Source organism: Astatotilapia calliptera, chromosome 6 (assembly GCF_964374335.1).
Source record: "Astatotilapia calliptera chromosome 6, fAstCal68.1, whole genome shotgun sequence".
Classification (NCBI taxonomy): domain Eukaryota; kingdom Metazoa; phylum Chordata; class Actinopteri; order Cichliformes; family Cichlidae; genus Astatotilapia; species Astatotilapia calliptera.
The window spans coordinates 21052517-21069599 of NC_137427.1; the positions used below are offsets into that span (position 1 = coordinate 21052517).

General features: G+C 41.5%; 1 protein-coding gene across 12 annotated transcripts in view; it reads left to right on the plus strand.

The window, feature by feature from the left end:
* rbm47 (RNA binding motif protein 47) overlaps nt 1-17083 on the plus strand; it is a 38133-nt gene that overhangs the window by 8613 nt on the left and 12437 nt on the right. Inside the window, exon 1 of one of the 12 annotated variants that reach the window (XM_026171037.2) lies at nt 9080-9265. The exons of 10 other annotated variants lie outside the window; for them this stretch is intronic. The gene's annotated coding sequence lies outside the window, so the exon portion shown is untranslated. Of the gene's footprint in view, nt 1-9079; nt 9266-14394; nt 14477-17083 lie in introns of those variants that run through there. One more of the 12 variants, XM_026171035.2, reaches the window with a different exon arrangement.

Consider the following 17083-nt stretch of genomic DNA (forward strand, 5'->3'; position numbering starts at 1 on the left):
ATGGCTCTCTGACCTCCAGGCAGAGATCATCACCACAGTTCAGTCAGCTCAAAGGCAACTGTTTCTTGAAAGAGTGGTGCGAGATGCAAAAATAAGCCTTCTGTGTGTGCTCTTTTTTGCTAAGTACCCAGAGAAAGCTAAAAAAATGTATTCTGCATGGACAGATATAACGCAAAGTCTGCCAGCCAACTTTACAAGCAACAAAGCAAGTCGCTGCTAAACTACCTACTCTGCAAGGTGTCCTCTGACATTTATCATGATGAACATGCTCTTTCCAGCCTTGTTTATCAATAACTAAAGGATCGACAAATTCTCTAGATTGTCTCTCTTTTGGTAAAAGCGAGCAGCTCTTGTTGTGCTACTACAAAAGTTATCCCTCAATTACTAAACCAATCAGAAATGTTCAGCTGTGAATCAAACCCTTTTGTAGATCTGAAATGTTCTCAAGCAGGAACTTTTGAGGATAAAATCATTTCCTTGAAACATATTTATGAAAGCTTGGAGAACTATTACCATGTAATGATTCCGCATTCAGTTATTTCTGAGTGGTTTTGTACTGTGAAACCTGCTGTGCTGCAAAGACAGCACAAACAACCAGTTTGTGGTGATTATTTTACTTAAGAAATTCAGCACCAACATGTCTGTCCAGAACAGTTAACGGACTAATCCTGTTTGCGGAAGTAGATTTTGAGGAAAATGCTGTGCTGTGTGTGAAAAAACCACATTATCAGGAGTTGAAACCTCTGAAGTCTAGTAGCAGGATTATACATATGTGTTAAATCTGCTCTGTAGATACGTAGCAGAATATGCAAGTTGTGTCTTCATTAAATTAAAAAAATTCTTTCTCCAAAATACAGTTAGATAGGTCACCTGTTCACTGGTTGCTGACAGTTTATTTACTCTCAACTCAACTAAAGCATTGGTACACTTTTTATAATTGAAAGATATCTGCATTGATTTTATTGCCACTTTAATTAACCATACTTTTTTTTTGCCTAAATCAACATGCAAGTAGGACTTCAAATATAAATCGTAGTGTCAGACTGTCCAAACTCTTAATTCCACTATCTACCCCAGCCACCACCACTTAGCTTCTTACACTGTGTACTCTTGTGTTCACCTCCTAGATATAGTTAATAATATGTAGTGCTTCCACTGAACAGCACTGAAGATTAGTGTTCAAAGGGATCATTTATATTTCATTCTTTGACCACATGAACGCTGTCAACCACGATAAGGAGGCAGTTATTTCAAAACTCGGATTATCTGTCTGTGTAGACTGATTTCACAACATTTAAATGTGAAAAAGTCTTTTTTCCCCCTCTTTGTAATTAGACTGTGCCTTTGAGATGTGATATTGTGCAACTGCCTTCCTTCTGTGAGCGTGGCGGAACTGTCGAGTGTGTAAACAGGTGACTTCCACTCACTGCGAAGGCTGGATCAACACTCCTCTTCCCCCCTTTCCCCTCTGCCTTTGTGCTGTTCAACCTTTGACCCACGAGTAACCCCTCCACCCCCCCAGTGCAGTGACACCGCTGAACCCTCCATCCTCTCCTCCTATCCTGCTCGCCTCCCTCCCTTCCCTCTTCTGTCCCCCAAACCTGCTCGTACACTAATGCTGTTATCGTGCTTCATTTCACTGCTTGTTTCCTAAATCCTCCTCTTGCGCCCTTTCGGGTTAAACGAGTGAGGTCGGAGACATGTTATAAGACAGGTTCACAAACGTATGTATGATGCTTTGTCTTCTGTATTTGTCCATATTAGCAGTGGCATAACCGGTTTCTAATGTAAGGGACGTAGGACAAACCCTACGTTTGTCCTAACAGACAGTTAAACTTCAGGTGCTTTCGTAGAGGAGCTGCAGAGATTACAAAACAAAAGTAAAGTGCATAAGCTCATGCTGGAATCATTATGAAACAGACTTGGGGAAAAAATGCCAAGGTATCCTTTTAGCTTGTTCACAGACACACACACACATACACCAAGTTTCTTGTTGCATGTACTCAAACAGACTCTTCTCTGCATACCTGTTGCTACACACAATGGGTTAGTTGTCTGGACAGCAGGCCAAGAGGCAAGGTGTGTGTGTGTGCAGAGGGTGGTTTGATACTGGCAGGGAGGGCGAGTAAATGTGGATGTTGTTGAGGGGTGTGTTTTGTGTGTAAGTGAGTCTGTTGCAGGGAAAGAAGCTACACACGGCTCTGCACTGGATCTCCTGATAAGGCCAAACGCAGACACACAGGGCTGAATTTCCATCACTTAAGAGGACAGTAAAGTCATTTACATATATGTTAAGAACAGATAATTTAACCACTACTTTCCGGTATTCTTCAAATCTAAACCACGACCACAAACATGTGCACACGCAGACTCACACTGTGCCAGAATGGAATGTTCCGTAGGTTGAATCTGAACTGATGCACAAAACTGACAAAGTATCCACACTGAAGCACTCACACACACACACACACACACACACACACACACACACACACACACACACACACACACACACACACACACACACACACACACACACACTCTTTATATGCAGACAGTCGGGCTCTTTCTCTCTCTGATCTTCCCTCTCTCTTATGTTCCCACACCCCCCCTTCTTCCCTCCCCTTTGTTGTATTAGGGGTTTCAGTACGGGAGCAGGTGAACAGGTGGAATTCACACTGCTTTAGTTTCTCAGGGTGATGTCTTTGTATTTTTCACGTCATTAAGCCTCTGTTTCGGGGCGGTGTGCATGACACTGTTTAGCAGAACAGCTATTGTGCGTTAGCTGTCGAGAACAGCGATGAATTCCATCCGCTTTTCATTCTGTTCATTCTGTTCTTATCTGCCTACCTTCCCTTCTCACTTTACCGAGTGTGTGTGTGTGTTTTCATTTCTTTAGGTGTGCTAGCTAGAGATTGTTCAGTCTTTCCAGGAAGTAAGGGATGATGCCAAAAGACAAAAGATGCATTACTTGTATGCTAAAGCATGACATACAGTACATTTATGGAAGTGGACTGATTATAGGTGATGCTCCATTCATTACTACTGCTGGTATATGATAAGACAACCAATCAGAGGCTCTGACTGTTAACCACGCGTTTGTACTACAGTGAACATATCAAAATTGCTGCCCTGTTAATGCAAATATTCACAAAGTTAACTGGTGACTGCTGACGATTACCAGGGCAAACATTTTGACGCTGAACTGCTGTTTGAGCAGCCATTAAAAACGCTGCGTCACGTTTGGAAAACGGTTCCAGAATAAAAGGTTTGCTGACATCCTTGACATTGAATGTCTGTGCGCTCAGTGTCCTTCACAAACACTGGCCGGTTGTCCTTACTGGACTTCTTTTTCTTTTTAGGAAAGTGCATCTAGTTTCGCAAGATTTCTTTTATCAGTTAGAATTATTTGCAGTAAGTGCTGTGTGTCCTTTATTGTGGTTTAATTTAAAAGTCTTGAGCCTCCTCTCATTTCTTTACACTACAAAATGGGTAAGAAGACATTCAGAATGACAATTCTTCTTCAGTCTACAACACAGACTGAAATCTCTTAGGGAAGCTTTCTTGTCATTTCTTTAGGAGCAGTTCTCCAGGCTTCTTGAAGGACATTCAAAGCTCTCTTTGTTCTTGCTGTCTGGATGATCCCGCACAGTAGATGTGTAGGGCCAGACACATCACTCGGGTCCTTTGTCAGGATTGGATTTTTTTTCCTTCTTCATAAGGACATGACTTTTAGATACTGTTCATCTGTTGTGGATAGCTTTTAGGCCTGCCACTTCTTCTTTCGTCTTCCCTTTGTCTTTGTTTCCTCAAATTTTTAAGGACACGCTCTGCAGCATGCTGAGATATGCCAAGTTTCCAGCTAACAGCTTTGAGAATCATCTTGGTAGTGCAAATATACGATTTTGTGTCTGTCAGGCTGTGATATATGTGGCATAGTTCATAGATTCAACAAAAGAAATGGGAACAAATGATGTGGTTTTGTACCAATGCTGGTAAAGCTAAGTAGTCTGTAGACGCAACACTGGTTCATCCCTTGAGTCAGGTGCCTTATTTATTTATGAATGAGTAATGTGTCAGGGCTGAGTGGCTCAACAAACAGAAAAAACATTCCTCTGAAGATGGTCAGGTACTGGGGACAGGGACAGGACTGGAAATGAGTGGGAAAAGGAGCCAATGTCCAAAGAAAATCACTGAAAGATCTTAAGGCCTTGCTCAAGACTGCTTTGAAATGTTCCAAGAAAGTCTGGCTCCTTAGAGGCAAAATGTAAGGAAATGAGGGGTGGCTTAAAACTTTTGCACAATACTGCGTGAATTTTAGCTGAAGTGGTGATTTAACAAGCGCAGCTTTAATCCTGTACAACTGGCCCATCTCCTCTGGTCTGTCTCTTATTTCACGCCCTTGCTGCTCATGCTCCGTCACATGATTGTTAGTTTTGTTTCTCGTGTTGGTGGAGGACACTCATCCACATTGACGTTACAGCGGTTGCTGGTTGTTGGCCAGATAATAGGTGGCTACAGTGCGGTTAACAGTCATAAGGATGACTATTTCTTTATTTCTGTGGTGTCCGCATGTTTTTGAGCTCCTTCAGGTCTTTTACTCATAGTTCTTTATCCTTCTTTCATGGTCTCCTTGACCTTGGCAGTGATTGTAGCAGCTAAGCACACAAACACACACACACTGCTGCTGCTCTTTCACTGGTTAGCGATAAGCCACATGACCAACGTGTCAGCTGACAAATTCTAGGCAAAAGGGAAAACTTCTTTCATCACAATGGAAGAAAAAAAAAAAGATCAGGACTTTAACGTCCTGTGAGCGCGCGGTTGTGCGGTAGGAGGCCAAAAAGGCTTTCTTTTTGTGCTGAGTCATTTTTGTTCACGATAAGTGGGACATGCAGATTGGCTGACAGCAGTTACAGGATGCGAGGTGACCCTTTGGATGAGGAAGTGTTAGACTGAGTAGAACCAGACTTTTCCTGTTTGGCTTCAGTGCAGTCTTATTATCTGAGCATTTTTAAGCTGAACAGCATTTTTCCCCCCTCTTTATGCTGGACAGGTTTAATCTTTCTCTCTCCGTGCACGCTACAAGCTTTGTGCAATCACATATATGCAAGTGTTTGACACCCTGTGCTGTTTGCTCCCTCTGTTGGGGTGATGATGACGAGAATGCTGAAGTGAAACCGTTCCCATCCAGTTATGATTCGCTACATTTCACAAGGACACTTGTGTCCTACAAAAGGCATGGGTGACAAAATACTTAGTAATACAAAATACTTAATGGTGTGATACTGACCCTAAAATAGAGCATGTTGCAAAACTGTATGTGATAAAGGAGAAGGAGGACTGGAGATGCTGTTTTTGTTTTTTGCATTTTTGTGTATATTTTTGTTTCTGTTTTGGTTTTAGATTTTTAGTAGATCTTATCTACTGTATGTGAAGCAATACTGGATAGTTTTACTGGTACTTTTTACTACTACTAAACATTTTATATTTTACAGTTATTAGGTCAGAGCTGACTGGTACATGCTGACAGATAAACATGGATAACATCACACTGAAACCCCAGAGTCTGTCTTTATTTTTATTTTTTTATTTTTAAAGCGGGTTGAGTTGCTGCCTCTGACAGTGGGGTGATCTGCTGCCTGGTGGAAATCTTTTCATGAGAAACGGACACCTTGCGGTGCTGAGACACATGTCAGGGCATTTCTGTAATGTTTATGCATTAACTGTAGTAAAGACACTGAAGTTTACATTCAACACAAAACCTAAACGCCACCCCAACGAGATCTCGTTGCAAACCCGCTGATGATGTTTGACTTTATACGTGAATTTCAAACGCTCTAAAATGCAGCGCTGATCATACTTCTCAAATTGAATGCAGCAGATACTTTTAAATGATTTTGCAGAAGTTTTTATGATCGATTCATTAAACGGAATAATTGTTCTTAAAGGTTAGCAAAGGCAAATGGAAATGTGCACAGGCTGTATCATATCAGCATATGTTTGAGCATCTGGAGTGTTTGCACTGGTCTGAAGTCAATGCCAGTATCTAAACCTTAACATTTAAATATCTGGTGGTATGACTTAGTTTCATGTGCAAGTTATTGAAAGCTGGAGGTGCGGACAGAAGCAGAAAGAGCAGCGCAGGTGTCAATGATAATGGATATAGCACTGATTCAGTCAGATTCAGTCAGGGTTGCAAAGTGGTGTGTATATGTGCACTGACTGTATGAGATTTTCAGTTTGGATGTTTGCACAGGTATCACCTGAGCCATCAGCTCATGAGGGCTGGCATTGTCCTGCCTGAACGAACGTCATGCTCAATTAACACTGACTTTATTTGAAAAAAACGTTACAGAACGCACAGACCGGTTAACCTTGAGCTGAGAAAAGTCAGATGTACATTAAAATAAAACTGCCAATAAAACTGTTTAAATTCTTGTTTTCTGTGTGTAACCACATTTACACAGTAAACTTCCAGCTCAGTGATATCAGCTGATGTTGGTCTTTTGGGGTGTTGAATTTTTGGTATCTGCTGCTCTCACTTTGATTTAGAAACAAGACATCTGGCTTTTCTACAGACTTGAACATCACACTGTCCGTTGGAAAAGTCGTTTGTGTACTGCTTCCAATGGTTCATGTCAGACCCGCAGGGCCGGTCCCATATCTCTTTCTCTCTGTTTGTGTCTCCTCTTCATTCGGCTGTGACTCTTTGCTTGTATTGCATTTCATTCACGCTGTTTTGCACTTTTATTTGAGAGACCCTGTTCTTGCTGTTGGTTTAAACCGTAGTAGCTTCCCACTTTAGCTTTTGGAGGAAGTGATTCTTACTTAGGGACAATTGGCGCCGGCCATGATTTTTCAAATTCATATATCTATTAACTATAGCTCCTCTTGTAGAGATAGTTGAAAAAAATATACAACCTTAATTAATGATCTCTAAACCTACTTATGTTTTGTTCTTATTTAAATTTTTAAAAGATTATTTGTGTATTTGAGTTATTAGAGATAATATTATCATAGTATAAATATCACCTGGGTCATGAATCGTTGATGTGAGATCAGGAAGGCACCTTAGAGATGCTTACTTAAAGTTTGAGAGGCAGTGCGTGAGCCATAAAGTCATCTTGGTGTTTGAGTCACGCGCTCTCCTACTTTAAAATAAATTTATGACTCTGTATAGCCATCACAGCAACCCTTTTACACCCCACTGGAGAGAGAATAGATTTCTCCATTTTAAACTTTGAACTGGGTATCTGCATATAATGAGAGTGTGTACTGCCAAAAGAACCAGTGATTGCCTGTCCTTCATTAACAGAGCCACTGGTTAATGTGTCACTTGTACAATGGCACTAACACACACACACACATGCACAAACCTCCCCCTGTAGTAACTGTATCCCATCTGATAAGATTATAGGGCACTGTTCTCTTTACGTGTTATGTAGTTATGTAAATTGTCAGTTCTTATTCTCTGTCACCTTCCTCGTGTTTTTGGTAAATATGACTGGAATGTGACTGCTTTGCTTTGATTTCCATTTACTTTGTCTTTAATATGTTACCACCAAAGTGACTTTCAGTTCATATTTAATTCAACATGAACAAAAGAGTCAGGTGAAACTTAATCATGATACTCGCTGGGAGTGGCCAGAAAAATGTCATTGTGCACACACTGTGGCAAAACCAGAAATATCTAACAGACTTTTTGTAATACTGACTTGATTGAACCTGAGCTATAAATCAAGGATATATCACTTTGACAAAGGGTTTGTGTCTTTCAATACAACTGAAAATGCCTCCAGCCTAAAGTAATCTCTTCTGATTTACAGTACCGCACTAGGTTAATAATCTGTACAGACCTTTGACTGAAATACGCCTGAAGATATAGAAAAAGGGAACACTGTTAAACCCCTTAGCTAAAGGTCTGCATGCCACTCACAGCTTGATTGACTGAAGTAGCTGTCAGGTGCACAGAAACTGTATCTTTGTCCAACAAATTACAAACATAGCTCTACTAGCTGGTGAAAAATATGGCAAACTTGTTTTTACCGGCGCAAAAACACACACACAAAAAACATTTTTTGGTGAATTTTCCACAAACCGCCTTGAGACTGGACTGAAGCTCCGTGACTGCTGCTAACTGCTCCCAATAGTGAGGACTGATTAAAATAAACAAAGTTAGCTTGTTTGTCCAAGCTAACATGCTGAGCTTAGCTTAAATGATTTAGCTTAACTTCTGATAGCTTAACTTGGCTTAACTTGAAAGTTAGCTTGTTGAGATATTTAATTACATTTACATTTAATGTAAACATTTAATTAGCAATGATAATTAAAAATAAAATAAACCTGTCAATCACTAAAGTATATGTTAGCGTGTGAAAGAAATTTAGCTCACAAAGCCACAGAAAGGCCTCTAGCCTCACGTTTTTATTTTTAATGAGGCGTTCCCTCACTTTTTAGTTGTTTCTAGCTCTGCCAGTCTGTTACATTTATTAAAAACTGGTGTTTAAACATCATCTGATTTTGATATATTTCACATATTTATTTTCTATCTGTGGTTTTGGAACGAGCTGATGTGATCAGCGAGATCTTTTGTTGGTTTTTTGTTGCCTAACAAGAAGAAAGAAGAGCTTTTATTGTGTGAGTGCTAGAGTGTGTTTATCTGTTTCACAAATAAACATTCGCTGATTGCTTTGTTTTGGGACTGTGAAAGTTTGTTGTCCTCTTAGACAAAAAGGCTGGCATTTGGAAAATTTTCCTGCAAATTCCAGTAATTACTTCCTCGATCATCATTCTACTCCACGTCAGGTTTTTTTGGTTTTATTCATTTAATGTAATCAGGAGTGTATTGTTCTGAATCCCACGCAAGCTCATGACTTTTCTCTGATGTCAGTCACACCCTTTGCCCTTTCATCCCTTGCATTCCCTTTCCTCTGACTCCTTATCTGCTTAGCAAGAGAGAGAGCGAGAGATTGAAGGAGGGAGAAAAGGTGGGTGAGGGAGGGGGTTACCTGCCCTAAGTGGCCCCACCTCTCTCCTCTGGCCATTGAGAATGAGTAAACACTAAACCACCTTTGCCTACCTCGGCACTCAAACACACAGACTCAGGCACTCAAGGAGACTGGCTAAACTCCTGCAGCCTGTCAACACTAAAGGAGTGTGAATGGACGCAGGGAGAGAGTTTTAGATAGGTGTGAAAAGATACCCCGTCAACACAGACTGCATCTCCTCGGCCTGATCGACAACATCTGAGTCTGGAAAACAGGTAACATCTTAAAACTGACCCCGAAGGTTGTTTCTGTCTGTTTTAAAAATCTAATTTGCTTGAGTCTCCTTAAAGCATGCTCGTTACAGACGGGTATCTTCATGAAAGACGACCTCAATAATTTCTAGAAGCCTTTGCCTCAAAGAGGTTCCTAACAGGACAGCTTCTGATGGAGACGTTTCTGGTTAGACAGCTGTTTGCGTTTCGATTTAAATAGAAATCCGTCAAGTTTTGCTTGATCATTTTACCAGAGGGGCCTGTTTCACCACTTTATCACAGTCAAACTGATTGGTTTAAGTGCCTTTGCTGTCTTTATTCCAATCAGAGGTTGGAATGGAGATCAAGGTATCCCTACAGTGGAACCAGTGGAACCAGTGGAGTGGCATGGCACACCACTGTGTGTGTGTGTGTGTGTGTGTTCAGGGTGGGGGATAAAAATGCTTCAGTGGCTACACAGAGAAGCTGGTATTATTACCCATAGACTTCCGGGTTCTTCATCATATAATGCGTGGACTTTTACCCCAGTGAGGTGAGGTGTTTGCTTTGTGTGTGTGTGTGCATAAGAGAGAGACATGCTGCTTCATTCATTCACTGAGGGTATACTCTGTGCTAAAAGTACTACCAGAAATGACAATAACAGAAGTTTGGTTGATGAATGGGTTCACTTTGTGATGGAAAAGCTAAAAAAACAGCTGTTTGTAATGACATCGCTGTTGTTTCCGTCTTCTGTAAGCGTGCTGTTGTGGGAGAATTGACTCTCTCGGTGTGTTTGGGTAGGCCCAAGAGTACGTGAAGATTAGCTCATTTTTAAGTGTGTGAAGTATGTGTGAATGGGAAAAACACTGGGGAAAAAAAACAAAATCCCAAAATAAAGTCATGTTGCTCGGTGTCAAGCATGACCAAATACCTGTGCTAAACCTCAAACACACACTCACACACACTCTGAAGGAGCCCGTGTCACGAGTGTGACACCGCCAGCATCAGTAGTAATTGCTTGAAACAATGTCTGCTATGGCCTTGAGCGGGCTAGCTGATTAGCCGGAGGAATGTGTTTGTCTGAAGAGGCAAAGCTCCTTTCTGCGAGTGCTAAAGCAGCTCTTCTGATTAGTAATGACTTTGTTGCTGTATGAAGGATCTGTATATTGTGATACTTTATAACAAGACTTAGCTTTTCTTTGAGGATCTTTGTTATGTTGGGTTAGATTCTCATGCTGGACGCAAATTGTGCTGTTTTGAGTGACATTTGAGACAAATGTGAAGGTCCTGGAGGTGGAGGGGGGCTCTCGGAGTAAATGAGCTGGAATCTTTCCTCTGTAGTGGAGTTACTCCGAGCTGGAGGTGGTCACTTACGCACTCCGTCTGACCTGAAATTCTTCAGGCCAGTTTCACTTTGAAGGGCTTTCTAGCACTGAGGGAGGCCTGCACATTCGCGCCCCCCCCCCCCCTCTCTTTTTTCGTTAACCTCCCTCGCTCCTCTCCATCTGGTCTATTCCTCCTCAGATCCCCACTCAGACTCTCTTCCCTTTTCTTCTAATCTTCCCCTTTTTCCTGCATCTCCTTGCCTCCTCTCTTTCATTCCTTCCTCCCCCTCCCTGCTGCTCGTCTTTGAGCTTGGGTGAACCAGAGGAATGAGGGTGACAGGTACATGGATGGGAGGAAGGAAAAGTGCAGAGAAGGAGGAGAAGGAGGCATAAGGGAGCGGACGCAGGGACAGAAGCAAAGCCTCTCAGGAGTTTAGCTAATGTAATATAAACATTTTAAGATAATGCAGATTTCTTTGTCTCAGCCTCACAACTGTTTTTTTTTTTTTTTCTTCGTTTCTCTGTCGTCCTGTTGGCGTCAGCATGTTGACAGCTGAGCTGCGTCAACATGAGAACATCATGTGTCTTAAGAGGTCAGCCGCAGTGCTCACTTCTCTTTTGTCAAGTTGATTGTTTCCCTGTGCTGTGCTGTGGCTCAGATAATGCACCGTACAGCGGCCAGAGACACCACGATGCCTCCTTTGTATTTGGTGCCATTCTAATCAAAAGACACCATCCCGCTCGGCCTTGTCAAAGTTAAAAACAATATGTGTGCTGAAATCTGTGAGAGAGTTGAGTTGTGAGAGCCACCTGAAACTTGGAAGCAGTTTGACGTGATGAAAATCACACCAGGAAACGTTTTTTTTTAATGTATTTCTACAGCAGTTTCTGTGGCTGACAGGCCTGTTTTCTTCCAGGAAAACAGTGTGGCCTGAACAGTGTGGTGCACTCCTACAGGTCGTATCACTCCGCAGAAATGAACAGCGGGACCTCTGGTCTTGTGACACGCTACTCATTTACTTATATAGACGGCGCATGTAATAATCAGTCAGCCTTTCTAGCTGAGATACTGATTACCAGGACTGTTTTATGGCTGATTTTTATTTCAGCTTATTCATTGTTTTGCCTATGTAACAGATTCCTGTGTGTGTGTGTGTGTCTTTTAATCCTGGCCTTAATAGGGAGCCAGCTTATCATAAATATCCTACAAAGTCTAAGACAGCTCTATAAGTTCTTTCTCTCCACTGATTACTGTGATTGATTTAGTTCTAAGTAATTGCTTTACTTAAACACAACGTCAGTTTCAGCCATGCAGTGTTACGTTTAAAAAGCAGTTTAGTCTGACATCAAAAACCAATCAGTGAATGCATGTATTTAACTGATCATACGTCCTCTCAGCAGATGAACATGAAAGTCCAGCAATGATCGTTCTTCGCTCATAAGAATTTATTTTCACTTAATTTTCTCTTAGTCAAAGTCGCAATATCCAAATTTCAAAAGATTTGTTTTCCCAAATCAGCTGCAGCTAAACAAATGTGATGGATGATTCTGTCATTTGGCTTTTCGCGGGAATCGTTGACTATCATAAAATATGCAGGATCGCAGCTTTATTTCATAATTCTTTGTAAATCATTGTTTTCTGCGCTCCAAAACATGTCGTCTCACACGAATGACTGCGTGGTGTGAACGGTGCCTGAATAATGATTTAGTGAGCGTGTCCAATCATTGAGGAGACAGTCAGCGTTTTTCGGCCGTCTCTCAGTTCTTCCCGTGGAGTTAAACGATAAACTGTTGACTTGACCTCCTAAACGATTAACTGTGCAGTCACCAGAACACCTGAAATCTCTGAGGCGTGCCTGAGCTCTGATTGGCTCCCACTAATGAGTCACAGTTAATGATTTAATTTAGACCGACCCCCCTCGGCTTAGAAGAAACCCCGGTTTTACTTTACACTCAGCCCCCCGCACCTTCTACTTCTTCTTTTCTTTATGTACACACACACCTTTACATTCATACTTTGACCTGGGTATCTTTACAGACACTGTTTTGGCGTCATTTGTACTGAGCGAGCTCTTCCTGATGTGATTGTAAAGTAAATTCATAGACAGAAAAGCCCGTTTGTATCTCACTATCATTTAATCTTTAGTCTTTGTCCGTCCATTATTCTTTGGCCTTTATACTTCACACCCTGTCTTCTTGCCTGTTTACTCAGTCGTTAAAGAGTGAGGTCGGTTTCACTAGTAACTAAAACTTAGTGTGCTTTTCACCAGACTGTAACTCTCATGTCTCCCCAAACACTCTCTTTTCTCGCTCCTTTCAGAAGACACAGGGAACGTTTTTTTTCTTTGTTTTGAACAAAATCTGAAAGCGTGTGACTTTTTTTCTCCGTCCTCTCTCTCATATCTTGATCTGCTCTTTTGACTGCCCAGGTAGGTGTGTGCTGTTTGCTTAGGTTAAGCTGTGCTAGGAACACGTTCACCGTTGTTATGTACAAAAAAAACACACGTGAATGCCTGAATGCACACGTACACACTTGTATACAGTCACAGTTTTGTGCTGATATGACAGAAATCACTCCAGCGGTAGCTTCCAGTCAGAATTTTCAGATGTCCCTTCACTGCAGCACAAACATGAGGAAGTATTCAAACCCCAGTTTGAACGTTTCCTGAACATTTTTCCCTTTTCTGCAAATCTAAGCAGAAAACCCTCAAAACCCATTAAAACTCAATTTCCCATCATACTCCTCTCTGCATTACCTGCTTTCACTTGTCAGGGAACAAAGACTTGTTGACTTGTGTTTTTTTTCTACAGCTGCGTTGGATCAGTGAAAACATATAGCTGTATTCCTAAATGCAGTAAAAGTACTATAAAGGTAAAAGTAGTGCAGAAGTACTCTGTTAGGTCTGCTTGGATATATGTAAGAATGTTTTTCTTTCTGTTGAACTAAACCACTATCTTTCACTAAAGGAAGTGCTAGAAAATGGGTTGCATATTCCCGGACAGCTGGGTGAATGGATGCTGGAAAGCTTGATCGTGCAGAGGGAGCTCCACCTAAAAGCTCCTTGTGATTGCTTTGGTGATCACTAGCAGATTTTTCAAACAAGCCAGCGCCTTCCAAGTAAACACCAGCCAAGTACTCAGTGAGTGGTAGTGAAACCATCAGCACCTTTCAGTTTTGCCACAGTCAGCGACTGTTTGCAGAGAAGTTGGCATTTTTCATGCCATCTGCTAGTAACCAGAGCAATCACAAAGAGGCTTTGGAGCAGGACTGTGCACCTCTTTGTGACCACTTTCACCTGACGATTGGCAGCAACCACTTGCCAACCGGTTTGGCAATATATTTTTCCCTAGTGACCAATGGTTGCCAGGTGGTTGCAAACAGGTCTCTAGGTCTGGGTGACCGAGGCCTTGGTTGTAATGTCACTTAGTGGCATGCTTCTCTTGGCTGGTGAACACTGACAGTTTATTTGTCTTTAAGTAAGCAGATAAATTAAAATTACTGGTTCAATCATGTCATTTGTACATGGAAAGTCTGAAAAGGAGATTACAGCATCAATTATATTTTCCACAGTGTCAGTATATGTGTGTGAAATATAAATACTGCTCTATGTATGAGTAAATTTTGTTAACGTGCTTGTGTGTGTATGAAATAACAGTAAAAGTAAAGATGAGATTCATCCACATGTACACACAGATACACACAAACTCAAGTACCTGTTTTAGCTCCACCCTCATCAGCTCTCATGCTTGCAGCTTTGGGTCAGTGTGTGTGTGTGTGTGTGTGTGTGTGTCTTAGTGTAGAGGAGGCTGGACTCTGTGCTCAGTGCCCTGCTGTACCTGTCTCTCATGGAGGTGGACTAACACTCCCAGAGCAGGCGGCCAAGCAGCGGAGCGCTGTGAAGCAACAGGGGTAGATATCCTCCTCTCTGACCACTCTCTGCTTCTACTTCCTCTTCTCTTTTCCACCACCATCCCTCTGCTACGATCTTTCTCAAGATTTCTACTCTGTTTTACTCTCACTTCCCCGTATCTCTAGCTCCCTTTGATTGGATAGGCGCTCGCTGTCCTTGAATGACAACTTTTTGTGACTTGAGACTATGCGTTGATTATTGTTGTTGCAGTTATCTCTACGGACCTGTCTTTGAAGGATGGTTTAAATAGTATTTGAGTTATTTAGGACTTACCTCAAACTTACCTTAACCGACCACATCTGTTGTTATCTGGCTGGTGTTTGTGTTGCATGTATAAAGCAGCAGGACTCAGGCTTATTTAAACGTTGGTGCTTCCACGATCCTGTTCTGCTGCCTTGCGACGCTGTTGTTAGGGGGCTGCTGGGGGGACTGTGAATCAATTTCCTCCACGTGTCTACATGAGTGTGTGGCTAAAGATGGCAGCCTTCTTAGGCCTATTTCATCAGTGCTCTGGATCGCTGTACAGACCTCTGTACATGCATATTCCTCTGATAAGAGAAATCCTAAAGTCATCAATAATACAATATCCTTCCTTTTCATAGCTGACTACAGATTCATAATGTTATATGCTCACTTGCTCTTTTGAGAAAAAAGATGGATTTTGCAAGTCAATCTGTGTTTATGACGACCTGAAGAACTCTGTAAAAGCCTCTCTGTCCGCTCATAAAACAACTCAGTCCCCAGTAACACGCTGTTAATATGCAGAGAATCAGGTGCTTCTATCAATCATAAACGTAACGTAGCAAGCAATCTCACGGGAATAGCTCGGCTCTGTTAACTAAACAAATTCCCGCTCTTGAACTTCCTTCGCTTGTTCGCTTGCCAGTCGTTCTATCTTGCGCCGCTCTGAGTTCGTAACCTTTGACCAGGCGAACTCTGAGCTCTTAATGTCAAGGTAGATTATTTTTAACGAAGTAACTAGCTGTTCCTGTTATGCCCCAACAAAGAGGCTCAAATCTGAAGACGTGAGCCACACCTAAGTGGTCATAACTTTTCAAACTCCTTGTCTTTACTGGATGAGACACCATCTGTAAATCTTTATGCTCTCTGTGAATAAAGGCTGTGATTTGTGTTCACCTTGGTTAATTATCTACCTGTTTCAGCCTCAGGTTTCCTCCTCCTCCCCACTCTGCCTTTCTCTGTCACTTATACACATGCAGGATTGAATGCTGAAGATGTTCCCCAAGCTGCTTTTTGTCATTTAATATGCTGTGTTGTACATGTGCTACACAAAGGATCTCAAATTCACGCAAATTATTCTCATATTTTTACAACAGAGTTTCACTTCACTCCTGACACGGTCAGCACTGAGGAAGTTAGGAATGTCTAGGAAGTGGTGAAAAGCAGGAAGAATGATTTAAATTTGTTGTTTTTTTAATACTAACTGCTTCAGTGCACAAAGTGTCAAGCTCACTGTGTTACAAAGCTTCATTTTATCATCCAGCAGAACTCCCAGTGTGAATATTGTCCTCCTTTTGTCATCAGCCTGGTAAGATAAGGCTGATATGAGGTCGAGTCATGTTAGCACTTCACACGGTAGAAGGAACAGAGGGAGGGCAGACAAAGAAAACCACACTGAAGCAAAAAAATAGAAGAGATTAAAATGTCATGAGCTGCAGAGATGACGAATACGCTGCATAGTTTGTTTGCATGCCAAAACAAACTACTTTCATAAATGTTTTCAGTGGCAGCCCTAAAAAGGGACGTGAAGTGACAAAAAATACTGATAAAGTGCAACAAACCATGTAAGACATTTAGGGGTTTTTTGTCATAAAGGAACATTCCATCAATAATCATATTTACCGAGGGTGATTTTACGTCTGTCGTCTCCTTATAATTACTTTGCACTGATTAAAAACACAAGACTACATGCAAAGGAAGCTGTAAGGTAGTGGTTAGTGTGTCCAAGCATATAAAATACACTATCACAAGTTTTCACCACCTCATAAAATATGTACTGATATGTGCAACTATTTTAGGACACTTTTATTTTTCGTACATTAACACAGGTGTAATGTACCCACAAGGCATCTTTCTGATTAATTTTTATATCCCCCTTTTTTCTTAAAAAAATGATTTGTCTACAACTGGCAGAAGATTTTATTTCTTAAGGTGAAGGGTTAGGGTTGCTTTTGATACGGGTGCCAGTTTAGCTCAGTTGGATGAGCAGGCAACCATATGCCACAATACTGAAAGCGGCTGGCTGGAGTTCGGGTCTGACCCGTGGCCCTTTTTCCCTCTGCTTTCCTGTTGATCTTCACAGGAAAAAATATATTTAAACAAAAAAGTTGTCTTCTATAGACTAACATTAGCCTATAGAGGGGTCTTACTGAGGTCACACATACATTGCTGGACAGTTGTTCGCCACATTTGATGTGTTACAACTTGGTCAAACTTGGAAAAATGTGTATTCCCCACACGGTGAGTGGCTGTTAGCTGTCAGTAAGTCATACTGGTCAAAAACATGGTGCTGCACCAAAAAACCTAGTTGTGATTGCTTTGGTCTTTAGCAGATTGCAGCTACTTGTAGTTTTTGCATAGAGGAC